The 17,091-nt window shown below is 36.6% G+C and overlaps 1 protein-coding gene across 3 annotated transcripts in view; it reads right to left on the reverse strand.

Moving 5' to 3' along the window:
• Positions 1-17,091, reverse strand: part of LRRC4C (leucine rich repeat containing 4C) — a 490,474-nt gene that overhangs the window by 134,646 nt on the left and 338,737 nt on the right. The window contains exon 1 of one of the 3 annotated variants that reach the window (XM_088058325.1): positions 182-244. The exons of the other annotated variants lie outside the window; for them this stretch is intronic. The gene's annotated coding sequence lies outside the window, so the exon portion shown is untranslated. Of the gene's footprint in view, positions 1-181; positions 245-17,091 lie in introns of those variants that run through there. 3 annotated transcript variants of the gene reach the window in all.

A 17,091-nucleotide genomic window follows, 5' to 3' on the forward strand; every position in this document is an offset into this window, starting at 1 on the left:
TCATAGTGTCAGAGTCTTATTTCATAGTTTTAACACTGAGCATGGTAAAGACCTTCTCTATCTGTATGTCTAGAACCACAAAATAAAACATCCTGGAAATATTCCAGAAATAGCCTTAGAAATATTCTGAAAAATATCCTTACAACTTTCCCACCTCCCTGCTGACACATGTTATTTTTACCTATTTTCCAGGTTCTGCCTGCTCAGCTTCATATTCTCATTAGGCCATTCATACTGTAGAAAAATTATTGTAGTTGACTCTGTAAAAATAACATCAACAAAAAACATCAGCTTTTGCTATTGTATAGACTGACTTTTATCCCAGCTTACAAGAATCTGGGTTTGCTTGGTTTTTTTTCACAACATATAACTGAAATTGTTGGCAGTATCTCTGATTTCAAGCAAGAGATCTCCCCAGATCCTTGTGATAACATTTGTTGTGATCATACTAAATAGAAAATCATTAACTTCTTTACCAGTTCCAGGGCTTTCTTTTGGCAAATAAGTCATTTGGAAAAAATCCCTCGTGAAACAAGCTCCTAATTCTACACTCACTGAAATAATGGAAATTACATTTATAGGTACAATCAAAATGTGAATACAGGACTGAAAGACAAATGGTTTTACCTTAATAAAGGAAAATAAAAGCCTATTCTCAATTAAAAATGCACACATATGCAGATATATCATCATGAGAACTGTGTCTATCATTAAAATAAGTCCAGATTTAATCTACAAAAATATTTAAAAAAAAATAAAACTATCATCATAGTAACACCAAAATTTTAAAGATCTGTTTAAGACTGGAAAATGAAAGTTTGTTTTTATTAATTTTACTTCACTAACTGCACTACAGATTCTCTAAGAGAGCTGGAAATATTTAAATATGCAATGTGTAGTCAACCGACACAAGTTGGATGCTTCAGGAATACAAGCTGCTAATCTCTGCTTGCCATAAAGAAGATTCTTTAGAGCAGCAGTGGGTATTAAAAGTACACAACTGGCAGTGATAGATGCTGGATTGCTTGAATCTTATCTTCATCTGAAAAAAAACAAACAAAAAACCCCAAATAACCTAAACCCCAAAGTCCCACCAAAGAACCAAATCACATACCCCAAGAAAATGCCAAAAACACTTCAGATTTTTAAGAGGTGGTGTTTTTCATTGGACTGGTCAGAAATACAAAAGGATGGCTTATACCATGTTATATCATCAATTTCCATCCAGACAAATGTCATTATTTTATTTCCTTTTTTCTTAATTTTCATTACAGTGTTTCATAGGGCTAAAGGAATTACTGATAGACATCCATAACACACCATCCATAATCACCACAAACAAAGCAGGATGTATCCATCCCCATTTTTTTAAAAGACAAGGGGGAATGTGAGACATGTCTGTTTCCCATAAGAATATCATAGTCTGTCTGAGCAAGATCAGATTCTCACTTGCCTTTGTATCCCCTCAGTTTCTCAAGGTTTCCAAGAAAAATGAACATTTACCCTTTGATATTAAACACAAGGTCAGACAGAATAAGTGGTTGCAAACGTCCATTCCTTTCCTGTCATCTGCTCAATTAAGGTTTGCAGCTGTCAGTATCTAACATTGCCGCACCATTAAAAATTAAGGGACATTCAGATGCATTGATCTGTATCAAAAGCGCTTTAACAGGCAAAAAAAAAAAAAAAAAAAAAAAAAAAAGGCAGAGATAGTAATTTTCCTAAAGCGTCAAATTATTAGACGAAAATGTCAGAAGGAAGAAAGGAACAGAGAACCCCCTCAGAGCTGCCCAGGTGTCAATTGGTGCAAATAAGTTAATTGTTGGTGCACTCACCCTTTCTCCTGACCTTTGAGGTCAGGCACATAATTTGGTCAGATAGGTAAGACAGTCTAGGGTACACAAAGGCTGTGTATATGTAGATTTTCCAGGCAAATATGTTTTCATTCTATTTGACACATCTCATCTAAAACGGACAAGGTGTGTGTCGAGGAATAAAAAGATGTTAAATATACTGGAACCAAGGGCCATAGCACAGAATTAAATATTGTGATGGTAAAATATTCTGAATATTTGATTAACTTTGATTAACTTTTTATTCTCTTCTATTTTGGAAATTTTTCAATCAATTGAAACAAGATTACCTTTTTTTTTCTTTTAACATGTCTGGAAAAATCTATTATTTTTCAAGAACTAATATAATCAGTCTTAAATAAAAATGTTACCTCTACATATTTCTGCTATATCACTTTTCATGGGCTTTTTTTTTGTTCTGCTTCCTACTTTTTTTTGTCTTTTATAGTCTCTTATTACAATTTAACAGAAGAAAATAATTTTTTCTGTATTAAGAAAATGTGTAATATAAGACTGTCTTAAAGAAATAATTTTTTTTTTTGAAAGGCAGTAGCCACCATAAAAATGTAAACAATAAATTCTAGCACCTGAAAAATAGCTATAAAAGAGAGAATAATGAACAACAGATAAATATATTACACATTATTGTAACTGCTAAGGCAATATATGGTCAATATATTTTTTGCAAACTGCGTTTGACTATAATATAAGTTTCTTGTTTCCTTAAAACTGTTTTGTTAAGCTCATACTAGTTCAAGTTCATGGCAGGGGATGAGCAAAAATTTCAGATTTTCAGTACACAAGGGTCATATTATCAAATTTATTTAGTCTGATAAAACCAGACAGGAAGCCAGAGAGGTTTATGGAATATCCAAAACAACTAACACTTTTCATCTAAGACCCTTGATGAAATAAATAAGCTCGATTCTTGACTAATATTCTTTTCCTGGATGCCAAAACACATTTGTATATCTGCTGTGTTGTTTTTAAAAACTGGAAACCTTTGGAAGTTGGAATATTGTTTAATCTGTCACCTCCAAAGAAGCAGCAGCTATACAAGAGGAGAGTCTGCTTATATCATGTAGTGAAGTGTGTGCACCCTTAATTTTAAGTTCGGAGCAGAGGAATAGTACCTGTACTAAGTTATGCAAACCTAGAGAACAGCCATTCTTTTCATCTTTCTCGACTATTGCATCAGATATTCACCGTGGTGACAAACAGTAAATATTTGATTTTCTATTTAAATACGGACATAGTGCTACTATACAGTCACTGAAAGTTTATGTTAGGATTTTTTCAAGGTGAGATGAGGGATCAAATCACCTCTAGATAATGGTCTAGAGACTTTTAAATAATGTTGACTGTGTATATATATAAAATATTATTTTATAGAAATACTTTAAGCAATATTGAATCCACTTTGATAATCACTATCTCCTGCATTAGAAGATTTTCTTTTAACATGTTGGTTTTTTAAACTGAATATAGTGCTTCCAAAAACACAAATCAGATTTTGAGTATAAAATAATCTTGTGAGTAGGACATAGAGTTTATATATTTAACTTAGGCAACTAGTCTAATGCCAAACAACTCACTTCTTGCCAGATAAAGGTTTGGAATCCATTCAGATGCAGCTGTTAGATATTATTAGTGATAGTTCAGTAGAATATATAAAGAAAGTGAAATATTTCTGATCAAGCTAAGAGCTGTAAAATTCTAAGGGAACCTGCAGAATCAGGTTAATCAGAATCAAATTAAGTTTCTATTAGTCCCAGGTTTAGATGAATGCCATGTAAGGAATGAAAGATTTCCTGAACTCCTCTTTCTGCTTTTGTGGTGTGGTGGGTTTGTTTTGTGACACGGTCTGGTGATATCCCTTCTGGTATGGAACACAAAAATAAGACTAATACTTGTTGATACAGTTCCAGAGAAAAAAGTCCAACAAGACAAAATTACCTGTCTCAGACTAGAGACTGGAACTGAGCTCAACTCTGTGCATAGATGGGAACTGAACTGAAGCCATCCAAGCTCCACAATGCGGCTGGTCTTCTCCTGGGGTTCCTGACCTCAGGCAACACCCTGAGCCACCGGATGGACATTTGCATGGATCACCTTGGATCAATAGTGCTCCATGAATGCAAATTGCCATGAATATACAGCCCAGAAAGCACTCTGCCGTGTAATGAGTACACCTGGTGTTGTTGCTATTTGTCTTCTGTTCTATATTCACTCAGAGGCAAAGCTAGCTCATTGTTCTTGCCTCTCACAACATGCTCAACAAGCCAACAAGCCATTTCACTTCTCTTTTTTTCCATGGTGCAATGGAAACAGGCAACTTTTTATTTACTTACAATTTTGCTTTATATTTTTTACTTTTAGTTACAAATAACTGTATTTCAAGGCATTATACTGTGTTCTCTTCCCTTCTTTTAAAGACAAATTGAACAGAAAAAACACTGACATGACACTGGCTGTCTCAGTAGCACTATCTCCCCACAATTTTCCCCAAGTAAATTCAAAGAATCAACTTCATGATGCAGACATCTCCCTTTTAATTGCCATACTGACTATAAAGCTTTCTCATTATCTAATGAACATTTACTGTCCTGTTGATAGTAGAAGAAGTAGTACTACCTTTCTACTGAGGGCAAAAAGTAATCTATACTCTAATTTAAACCCTACTTTAAAGGAGGCAGAGAAAGAATGTTTCTAAGGTTATCTTTAAAGGCCAGTTTAAAATAGCAATTTGGTGGCATAACAATTAGGTTTGACATATATTGTACCCAGTACAAAATACATTCTGCTTTTACTATTTACAGAGAAATATGAGGATACTCAGGAAGTCTGAAACTAAAGCTGGAATTAGCTTAGTACAGACACACATAGTCAAGAAAAACTTTTGAAACTTTAAATTTTGGTCTCTTTGGGTAAAAATTCTCCCCTGTTCAAGAGCAAGTATAGAAATATTACCCCATCAAACCCTGATTTCTTGTTGGTGCACTGATTTTGAATATTTAAGAATGACTGTCCACTTGTGTACTTCATTTTATCAATAAAGCAGGTATAATAATTGTTCTCACGACTACTATGAGTTGTATTTTTCTAAGTGTTAATAACCTTGATATTCATCAAGTAATATCTGTCTAAATGCCAAGTGTCTAAATGTCTTTAAAGTGAACTATTATTTAACTATTGGTGTCTCGCAAGCCCAGAGTCTGAAACTGAAACTGGGAGAAACACTGTCCCACTGGGAAACAGGTTGTGAACTGGAACCACAAAAATCCCTCTTCCCTTTCCTCTTGGATTGGGAGCAAACCTCACTCCATCTGAACAGCAGAACCTACATTTCCAAAGTTCTATCCTAAAATATACAGCTGTGTGGTGAGGTAGCAAGGGTGTTGTGCCCTCACTGCACAAACACTGATGGTGTAAATGACAAAGCAGAGGAACAGAGGAACTAAATGCAGGGGGATGTCTGGGTGGAGAATAGATTAAACAGAGTAGAGACACAAACCATTGCTGATTTCTTCATTGTTTTATTATTTTCAATGAATGCCTATCCTTCTATTATTGTGCAGTAATTGCATATTCTCTGTTTTGCAAAAGAAAACCCTATACACTGACACTAACCACTTTGAACCCCTCAAGGTCTGAAGGTAGCAGGAGAGTCCATTCTCCTCATGATAGGCTGGCACTGTTCATGCTATCACTGCTCAAGCAAGGGTCACTGAATTTTAGCACCACTGTGGCCTTCTGTGGCCTTTGTAAAATTTATAGTGAGATGAGCCTAAGAGCTCAATGCAGCATTATGAATCTGGTTCTTTTCCTGTTTTTATAAAAAGCCAAGGTAGATACTTGAAGCAGGAAGCTCTGTTTGTTGTCATGATGAGAAAGTTGATTAATTTAGTTGCTCATTTACCACAGTGATTTTCTAGCAGACTTTTCTTCCCCCAGCATGGGCATGAGTATTAAACTATAGAGCTCTGCAGTACTTTGGAACAAATGCAGAGTTTAGAAGGGACTGATCTGACATAGTCCCCACAACCAGAAAGAGAGAATGCAGACAGATCACACAGGCAATTAAAAGAGCTAAAATAATGGAATCTGGCTTCTAGCTATGCCTTATGGATACCAGCTTGAAACTGTAGCATCCATAAAAATAATCCATATTCTATTAGGAGGGCTAAGCATTGCTGGGCAGCCTAGTTTTGTCCCTGTCAGAGACTGAACCATTGGTCTTCCAAATGATCATTAATTTAAAAGAAATGATCATTAGGAGTTTCTAATCAGCATAAACTCCTGGAAGTAAGATGAATTTTAGTTATAGTCAATATATAAATTTCCAGCCATTCAGATAATGTTTTATAATTTAAGTAAATGGCTTTTGTCATGGTTGACTGCATACTTGACCCTGATGCTCCCCCTGTCCCACATTTTTCCTGATTGTTGTACACTGACCTCTCATGATTTTTGCAGTTCCGTAAGGCGGTGAAAAAAAGATGAAAATTCATTTACGCTGTCAAAGACAGAACTTGTCAGGGTCATGTGGCATATATCATGCTCTTTTCTCTGGGACCCCCACAATTTAAGTCTGCCCTCACAGTCAGCTAGAAAAGTGAATACTTCACAATGAGACAGTGCTATCATTCAACAATTATTCGTGATGGAATACAAGCTCAATGAATCAGAGTAGATATAAAATACTATCAAACTGTGTTATATTACTGTAGATCACTCCCATACTGTCTTTTTAATATTTTCACTTCAACTTGCTTCAAATGTACTTTATGACTTCATAAAGTACAGAGCAAGATATCAAAGATTTTTGTGCTGATCAATGAAATAAAGGCAAAATTTTAGTACTCACAGTACTAAGGCAAAGCAATTACAAGTCAAAAATAAAGAAGAAACTCTCTAATTTGAAAAAATATAGGGAAAGGTACTTAAGAAATTAGAATACAGTTATTAGCCACATTTGATTTTGAACAGCATTCACCACAATTTAACAACAAAAAACCCCACAAAAATCATGCAGAAATATTAATGAACACAGGAAGCTCTTACTCCTTACAAAAATTTGGGTTTAAATTTCATTTGGAATTAACATGTTTTCTATTAGTTTTAAAAGAAATTTCAGAAAAACATCTGATAACATTTTCTCAATAATAAGCTATATCAGGTATCAAAATTGTTTAACCCTAAAGAAGATTATGAATTATTCACAGCATCTCCTACAGTAACAGGATGAATTTAATCAGAAATAGATTAACCGTCTCAACTGCCCAAAACCCAAGCAGAAAACAAAACATAAAAATACCTGGACATCCATAGCCATGTGTTGTAAGAAATCATTCAGAGCCATCAATCACCACTGTGCTCTATTTACACACGGCTTTAATGGGCAAATTCAGTGTAACCATGCAGCAGACTAGCAGCATATGCTACCCAACTGCTACCACCTTCATGCCGTTGTGGGAAGCAGCATGTGTACACACATGCAAGCTGTGCCTGATCTAAAGATCAATGTGGGCATCAAGTGACCCTCTGATTAAAAGCCACAGGATGTCCCAAAGAACAAGCTCATCAGTTTTATGGAAACTGGATCCAAATATTTGTAGCTACTTTTCGCTACCTTGATGAGAAAAAGAGAAGAAAGGGATGAAAATCCTAACCCTTAATTTATTTTTTAACCTTCAATATATAAAGGAGTGGAGAATATGCATTTTCATGAAAAGATAGATCTAATCCTTTAATTGATTCAGGCCTGTGATGTGAGAAAACAGAGTACTTTGGAACCTGGTTTTATAGTCAACTTAGATCATTATTAACTAACCTCAAATTTTCTGAACACTCTTATTTCTATAGTAATGTATTTTCCTGGCCAAATAATCTATTCTCTGCTTCTTTGGCACTGTGAAAATACCTGATTCAGGGACAATGGAGAATCAATAACAAGTTCAGCAGCAACTATATCATACATGTCATCATATTAAGAGACATGGGAAGTCTTCTTTTTCAGATTTTGAAGTATAGATTTTCAGTGAATATTGGTGAACAAAAACCTCCTGGCTAATCACCCATGCAAAACGAACAAAATGTGGGAGAGTCACATTGTTGATGGACAGCTCCTTCATGGTACCTCTGCACCCCACATGCATTACAGTGGATTCATCCAATCTTTATTTTACAGGAAGTGTTTAGGTATGGAACAAGAATATTCTACTTGATGTCAAACAGGCAGTTGATATTTTTTCACTCACATGATGGCTGTCTCAACTGAATTTATCTATGCCACTACAGCAAAAAATGCTTTCACAGGCTAACAATATTTCCTTAAGACTTTCAGTATTGGAAGAATGAGATGGTAACATGCTGTGTCCCTCAAGCAGTGGGATAGCTACAGTAAAATTGAAGCATCGCCTGCAAAAACAATATCCCACAAACCAAATTTCCATCCTAGAAAGAAATCAATTTAATTTAATTCAATTCTAAATAAAACCCATTTTCAGGTGGAGAAATGGAAGAAGAGTGGAGTACCTTCCTAGAGAGCCAAAATATCTGGAGGCCCTGAGTTCAGGATAACTACACTTCAGAAGGAATTAAATTCTTATATGGTGTTCACAGTCTGATGATGATTCCAAAGATTTACCAAGTAGCTGGGGAGCTCTGGGAAGAGTTTATAAGCAGGAAATATCAATGGTCCACCTATTTTATTACAAGATGTTATTGGGCTGAGAACATATTGGGATGGCAAAAAGATAATGCTCATCATTAGCACCCTCTAGCAGGTGTGTTTGGTTTTTTCCCTGTAGCTGCAATTGCTCAAAATTGTGTCTCTCTTGTGCACTTATAAACTTATCATCTCGTGTAATAGATGTCTTTAGTCTTCAAAACATTCACAGGAAATATTTTGCTTCCAGTCTGATGTCACCAGTAAATAGGAGAGTAAACTGTTGTCTAATCTCTGTTCCCTACCACTCACTCCTCAGGCAGCAAATGCCATGTTTTAAAATCCATCCAAAATTTCCATTATCTGTATATAGAACTTGCCTTCAAAAGCTCCTCTTTGTGCAATATCAATACTTTCTTCAAAATCTGCAGTTGAAATAAGTGCACATCTGTACTTGCAGGGTATTTTTGGTCTCTGCTGGCCAATTCATTTTATCTGCAAATTTAAAGCAATGCAGTGAGGAACATTAATAAAGGCAGCACTGATATTGAGGGATAGCTAAAAGCACCGAATAACAGGAAAGGATATTCCCTCTCTTTGGCTGATGACATTTCCCCACACCCCGAGCCCCTTGACCCACACTGCCTCTCATAATATGAAACTATTTTTATGAATTTCTGAATAAATAGATACTTATTTAGTCTTTATAAAGTTTTCCAGTACTAAAGCCAATGTTTGGGTCCATTTTTTGTCTTCTTTCACAGGGTGGGTAGAACTTAAGGAGGAAGATGAGCCATTAGGATCATGTGTTGCATCCTGTAGCAGAGGTCACAAATCACTGGGGAGGGTGTGGTTCCCCACCTCCTCAGGCTGCTCTAAAATCTCAGGAATTCTTTTTAGTCCTCAGCTTTAAGTAATGAGTTAGGCAATACCTCTTTCCTTGACCTTATAAGAAACTCATGGGATAACATGGGATATCTAGTAAGTAATAGAGTGAACCTTGCCATCAAACTTCGTCCTGCTATTGCAAATTTGTATTAAACTGACTTTTGCTGATACCTTTGCCAATGCTTCTTTAAGTGACATAAACCAATCATTCATGACATTTATGTAAGAATCTATTATGAAGTAATGATTACACTGTATTATTTAAGGAACTTCCTAACATGAAATATTAAATGCATTTTGCTAAAAAAGCACTATTACTTTAGAAGAGGTATCTATCCTGGAGACTTTCATTTTATATAATCACCAGAATTCCTATGAAGGAGTAGTTTATATAAAAATGCATGATCACCTGCCATCCTCCATCTATCTGGGAAACTATATCATGTTTTGTTATGCAGTACTCTGCATCACAAATTTTTCCTTTAGAAGCAGAGAAAAAGAAGTCAAGTACTTATAGTTCCAGACATTCCAGGATCTTCCTAATCCATATCACCCTTAAGGATGTACTCTGGAATAATTTCAAGCAGATGCAGACACTAGCTTCATATTTCAATGTCTGCAAAGAATCACTAAGTGAATCTGGTCTGTTATTAGTCATAATGTAAATGATGAAAATGAATGTGAGAAATTAATAGCAAGCACAGACAGACATCATCCTAAACTGTCATAGCTATGACATATCAATATGACTCTTTCATCTGCCATGTAACTTCTCTCCTGGGAAATGTGCAAATATATCTAAAATCTAACAGGCACGGATCTCAGTGTCCTTTATCTAAAATTGAATATCTTAGAATTGGATATCCATCAGTACTTTGATAGACCATGGCTGCATCATGGCTTGGCTGCCACGGCTTCTCCCACAGATGCATTTTGAAAAGAAGGTAGCTGTAGCTGATCCAGGTTGCAACCCCATCCTATAGATTCAGAAGTTTCATTAACCTCGATTTAGATTGACTAAACAAGTTAAAAGTTAACAAGTTTACTGAGGCACAGGCAAAGTAAGTGAAACTGTCCTGAAACATGTATGAAGTAAATATAAAAAGACACAAAGATAGGGTCATAAATGTCAACACTTTAGAGCTAGATATCAAATCCATACCAATCTTGAAAGATGCCCATAGTTTCTAACTAGTAAGTCTTCCAATGCACACATAATAAGAAATGCAAAATTTCTCTTATGATGTCTTCAGTAAGCTCAAAGTGATAATCAGGATCTGAATATTAGAAATGCCACGTGAACCCAGAAATAGCTAGTTTATATTTATCTTGAAAAGAAAAAGCAACAAATAATTCGACCAAATTTGTTAGCCTGTAATTTAAAATCTATTTTTATGGCAAACTAATTTTTCATCCAAAATAAAGATCTTCAGATAAAAGAGCTAGTTATGTCCCTTGGAAACTTATTTATTGTTTTCATTGACACAAGTTTGCAGTAAAATTTACATAAATCCCTATTGCCATTTCTGCCAGTCTTGTTCAATTTCCCACACTCTGTCAACATGTGTCAGGAAGAAAGCATTATGCCTTGTTAAATTACATTACAAGTAGAATCTTCATCCCAAACTGAAATGGAAATAAATTTTAAAATAGCACTGGCTAATAACCTCCTGTGGCTTTTCAAAATCCTGTCTGTTCTACAGAAAATAAGTTCATCAGCTTTTACAGGTGCTCAGGGACAGAGTCACTAAATTTCTGAATTCTCAGGCACAGGAGTATGGCCTAAAAGGCTGTTGGTGTAAAAGAGACTCCAGATAGCACAACGTCTCTGCTTATGTGTACCTTAATTAAAACTAGTCAGACTCCTGTCAGATATAACAGTGGACTTGAGTGTTTGTTTTATAGTCATGCCTTAAGTGAACAAGGCTTTCCAGCAGCTTACAGCACACCAAGGCACAACTTAAGAAAAGGAAGAAAAATTAATTTAAAAATTATCAAAAAAGCATATCTAGATTGCCATTACAATACACACTATATGTGATGATTTAAAAAAACAGCTGGGAATTAAACTCCAATTAAATAGCAGCTACTGCCTTTATGACTCATGCACTCAAATGGGGACTTGTGCTTTTAAGTACATTATCTAAGTGCAAACTTTTGAGCAAGCTTTAAACAGCTGGCAAAATAGAATTTACTGGAGAGTCCTAAAAACCCTCCCTACATTAGTTCTCAAAAGTATATAGACTACCATCATGCTAATCAAGTAAGTAAAATCTGGTAGAATGTTAAATCTAGATTTAGATCCTCAGCCAGACAGACACACATACTTAGGTTCTTGAACTAAGCCATAACCTAGTTGTTTTTGAGGCACTTTCATGCTCATTGAGGCTTTAGAAAAAAGAACTTCCTTTCTATTTGTTGCCCATTTTGTAAACATTGCCCTATACATTAAGAAACATAGAATATGGCACTGATCTCCTCTGAGAAGTATTGGGACAAAACAAGTTGAATGTAACAAATACAGCACCTTTTTACCAACTGGCAATCTGACATGTCTGTGCAATCCAGAAACCTGCCTTCTAAACTGGGTTATTGTTTTTGTTTGTTTGCTTGTTTACACATTAAGCAAATTAATATTTGAAACTGATTTCAGGTAATATATCTGAGAGAGAACACTAGGCTGGAAATATGACTTGAGCAGCTGGCAAAACTCTTTAAAATGGCTATTTTAAAAGAAGGGAAGAAGCTGATTTGCCATCCCACCAAGCTTTTTTGATTCTTTCTTAGGTAAGGACAGTGTTGTGTTTTTGGCTTTAGTTTGTTTTTTTCATTACCTCCCAGAGACAAATTCCTCTAGAGTTGTGAAATTGCTATTGCATTTACAATTTTTTCTACACGTGCTTTGGCCAGCACTTCTGTGGTTATACTCTTTGCATAACAGTTCAGAAAACAAACTATAGATCTGAAACCATAACCAAAGTTTTTAAAATAAATTTTGGATAGTCTTTATGCTTACTTTCCTGTTAAGTGGAGCATCGTTTAAAACAATTAATTTTCTTAAGGCACAGACAGGATTCTAACAGATTTGGGAAGTCACCTGCCTTCTATGTCATATGAAAAAGTTATTTTATTTCTGTGTAGAGCATTTGTTGCTTTTCTCCCATTAACTGGCATTGCATCTATCTCATTTCCATTGTAGAACTTTCAAGTTACAGCCCTAAAGGTGTCATGTTTAATTTACTTAACGAGTATATGATAATTTATGTCTGTTCTGCTGCTTGATGGTATGTAAATGTTCAGCTGGATTCTTCATCTTTAATTTGCTTTCAAAGAGAAGATATCCTAAACTTGCACAGCTTGAGGTAAATGACAGTACTTTGAAGAGCAAAGATTGTCCAAAGTGTGGAGACACATCACCTGCTTTGTGACCTAATTTTCTAGTTTACTTGAACAAATAGATTCATAAAAAGGAAATATTCTAACTACTAAATTGTTAGTAGCATTTTAGTACTTGTGAAAAGTAGTTTGTTTGTTGTATTTTACTGAACAATGATAAAAAAACCCCAAAACAAACCCACAAATTTAACTCAAGACTGATTTTCTTAATTTTTCTGTTCTAAGAAATTCTGTAAATAGTAAGCATTTTAAATTTCTGTTCTTGATTATAGAGAAGGGGAATCTATTATGGACATCAGTTAGAGCTTTATCTGGAGGTCAAAGTGTGAAAATAAATAATTTCTTCTTTTATTATAATTTTCTTTTGGTTTTTTGGGTTTTTTTTTGGGTTTTTTTTTTTCAGCAAGCAGGGCTTGCTGTAAATGATAGGAACCTTAGAACCTTAGTATTTGGAACAAGTCTTTCTGTCTCCTTGTCATCTTTTCCCTCATTCTCTACCTTTAACTAAAGAGTTAAAACAAGGTTTTCACAATATCTCAAAAGGTATATTCTAGCAACATCCAAGCTGGTAGACTTCCTAAGGCAGAAAGTCACTTAAAGATGAGATACCATGTAGAGGACCACAAAACACATCTTACTGGCAAAAAAATTCCACAAAGTTGGTGTGAATTCATCTTGGACACAAAAAAAAACACTCGGACCAGTGAAAAAAATGGACATGTAACTACTACTAATACTGTGGCTAAGTCTGGGAAGAAGTCAGGATCAAGAGTGCACAGCTGAGGGATTTTCTGGCAGCTCATTTGCAGGAAGTTCTGCTCTCTGAGCAGCTGGAAGAAATATCACAGCTGCTACAGCCCTGACAGTCAACATGCTCTGCTGAGGATGGCTGCTATGCAAACAGTCCTTTGTGGCATACACAATGTAATCCACTGGCTGTTAAGTGGCAAACAAACCAGTTTGGGAATTCCTACGCAAAGAGTTGTCCTGCTGATACTGGATAAAGCTGGTTCTAATCCCAGTTTTACAAGCCACATTTCATAATTAAAAATAACATGAAGTGCTGTTTTTATCTGTACTCATTCGCTCCAAATGTATAGTAAATGACAGAGAACTGCATAAGGTATAACCTGTGCAAAGTCTTTTAAAGATCTCTACTAAGAGGAAAGTAAATCAGAACTTACTGCTTTAGCATATGGAAAAGCTCATAGCTTTTCAAACACATATCCCCAAAAAGACAAGCAAGTCAGGAAGCAAAAAGCAAAGCATGTTCCCAATGACATTGGCAGGTCCCACAATAAATGGGCATGCTAGACACATAAAGATCACAAACATGATACACGAGTGATTCTTCTGGTTCAAGATATGTTCTCTTCCCAAACTTATGACAGATGTGCCATAATGAACAGATTCCTCAAATGGGAAAACTGGGAGCTGAAGGCTGGGAAATGAAGTACAGAATAAAAGACTTTAATATTATTTGAATGTAAAGGTGGTAAAGGCCTAAACCTATATTTATACAGTTATTTCTCCCATGTCATGGGGTGGCTTTACCTTTAAGATAGCTTTGGGAGCTGCTAAGGAAATTGAAGCTGCTGGTGGCTGATGGGAGTCTTTCCTCCTGACCAATTATCAGTCATTTCTAAGAATTGACAGCAGTTTTGACCATTAGAAAGTTAAGTCAACCTGTGAACACCACCTTAAAACCTAAACCTGGGAATTTCTTTGTGTCTTTGTTTCCTGGCTGTGAAAGGTAACAGAGCTCCAGCTGGCCTCCCGTTCTCTGCCCAGGCCATGCGGCCGGGCGGGGGCTGGGCTGGGCCCTGCGGCTCCCGGCCGGGAGATGGGGCCTGCGGGGCTTGCCCTGGACTCTGGCCGGGCCAGGCCGGTCCCTGGCTCGGCTGCAATTTTTGTCGTGACGGAATTCACCAGAAACTGCCGAGTAAAGAAAGAAAAAAGCTCTGGACCTGCGGCAGGCTGAGACAGAGACCACACTCTTCAGAGCAGCCATGAAGAACCTTCCCTCGAAGACAGCTCCAGCCACTGCTCCGGCAGAGATCACAGAACCACCTACAAAGCCTGGGCAAGATTTTAACCCTTTCATTACCCAGATGAGACTTGCAGATTAATCTTTTTTTCCAGAGAAAGAAGAATAGAGTAATCAGCATGTAAAGAGATTTTATAAACTATCAGAGACAGTAAAGAAGCTTCAGAAAAGGTAGAGAATAAGGAGGTGCTTTATAAGCTGAAATATTTTTCTGTTAAAGCTATAGAGATGGACAATAAAGTCCTGAAAAAAAACTCCTTTAATTCATGACAGAGTATATAGGGAGGAATAGAGTGTTCAAAGTGTGGATTTTGAGTAAAAAGTAGAGTAATTGTGATACAGTGAAGATTTGAAGCCTTGGGGGGCAATGAGAAAAATTTTTTCCAGTGGAGCTCACAAAGACAGATGAAGAAGACTTTTGCTTTTGAATAACTCATCCTTAAAATGACATCCCTAGACTTATGACCCATACACACCTCAGAGTGATGTGAAATGGGAGGAGTGAACTGATAACGGGATTTCTGGGCAACTGGCATCAGAAAAATAGAAAGCTATAGCAAGAAATAGCTTTCTTGTGGAAAACTCCATAGATTAGCAGAAGAAAACTTCTGTTTCTCTACAAAGACTGAAGAAAAGACTGTAGCAGGAATTGGGACTGTTTTAAACACCAAAGTTCCAAAGTTTTTGTATCTGTTGTCATGTGAACAAGGGATTGGTGGGTAGTAGGGGATAAAAAGGGTTTTCTGGAAGTTTATTCTGGTGTTGTTATTATTGTAGTTTGTTAATAAATTTTCTTTATTCCTTTTTAAGTTCTAAGCCTGTTTTGCTCTTGCTCTAATCCATATCTCAAAGCAAGAAACAAGTAATTTTTTTTTGTTACTGGTTTAAAACCACGACATCCCATTAAGAATCACAAGGAATTTTATAATAAAGGTACCCCAGTTTAGCAAATTATACCCTAGTATAGAAAAGTATTTTTATGGAAAGCAAAGTATAACTCTCTAAAAGAAGATGCAGTAAAGAGGATTGATGTTCTGGGGGTTGTTTGGGGATTTTTGGCAAAGAGGGAGGGTTAGGTGTTTTGTTCTAGTTTTTGGTTTTTTTCCATTTCAGTACAACAATAGAGAGGTGTCAGACAAATTTAAGAATACAAAATATCCTTAATGATAAAAAATAACTGTCCCTCTTATATGACAGGGCACATTATAATGCTATGCTTACAAAAAGGATTTCTTTCGGCAAGGATTTTTTAAGTACTAAGAATTGAACTTCTAATTTACTGTATTCAAGTGAGTTCTTTTCTGCTTACTGCTGATCATATCAAATATCTCATATTTACAATCAATGACTGATGTCCAAGTGGAGATCAGTGATGATCCCCATGTGTTCACCTGGCTTGGCATTGGGACCAGCACTGTTTAACATTTTTGTTGGTGACATGGACAGTGGCACTGAGCATATCCCTAGCAAGCTTGCCGATGATACCAAGCTGTGTGGCATGGTTGACACTCTGGAAGGAAGGAATGCCATCCATAAGGACATTAACAGGCTTGAGAAGCGGGCCCATATGAGCCTCATGAAGTTCAACAAGGCCAAGTGGGAGGTCCACACCTGGACTGACACAATCCCAATGCAGGCTGGTCCAAGAATGGACCAGCCCTGAGGATTTGGGATGCTGGTGAATGAGAGGCTGGACATGATCCAGCAATGCGCACTCACAGCTCAAAAAAGTCAAATGTATCCTTTGCTGCATCAAAAGCAGTGTGACCAGATTAAAGGGGGTGAGTCTCCCCTTCCACTCTTGTCGTGTGAGACCTCACCTGGAGTAACACATCCAGTTCTGGTGCTCCCAGCATAAGGACATGGACCTATTGGAGTGTGTCCAGCAGGCACACTGATGTTGACCAGAGGGACGGAACACCTCTCCTATGAAGACAGGCAAAGAGAGTTGAAGTTATTTAGCCTGAAGGAGAGAAGGCTCTTGGGAGACCTCAGCGTGGCTTTCCTGTACCTAAAGAGGGCCTACAAGAAAGATGGAGGGGAACTTTTCTTAAGGGTATGTGTCCTGGGGTGACTTTATGATACTGGTATCCCCAATCGTCTGGTTTATGTTATATATTAAGTTCTGCACCTTTAAGACTGGCTTTGAGAGCAAGAGAGGGGGAAGAAGCAGCGCGCAGTTTGTGTTAAGGAAAAACATCACTCCCACACATCCCGCTCCTGGACTGTGGTGTCTG

This window comes from Pseudopodoces humilis, chromosome 7, assembly GCF_049639895.1.
Source record: "Pseudopodoces humilis isolate 2021_Gansu_Grassland_sample_001 chromosome 7, ASM4963989v1, whole genome shotgun sequence".
Taxonomy (NCBI): Eukaryota; Metazoa; Chordata; class Aves; order Passeriformes; family Paridae; genus Pseudopodoces; species Pseudopodoces humilis.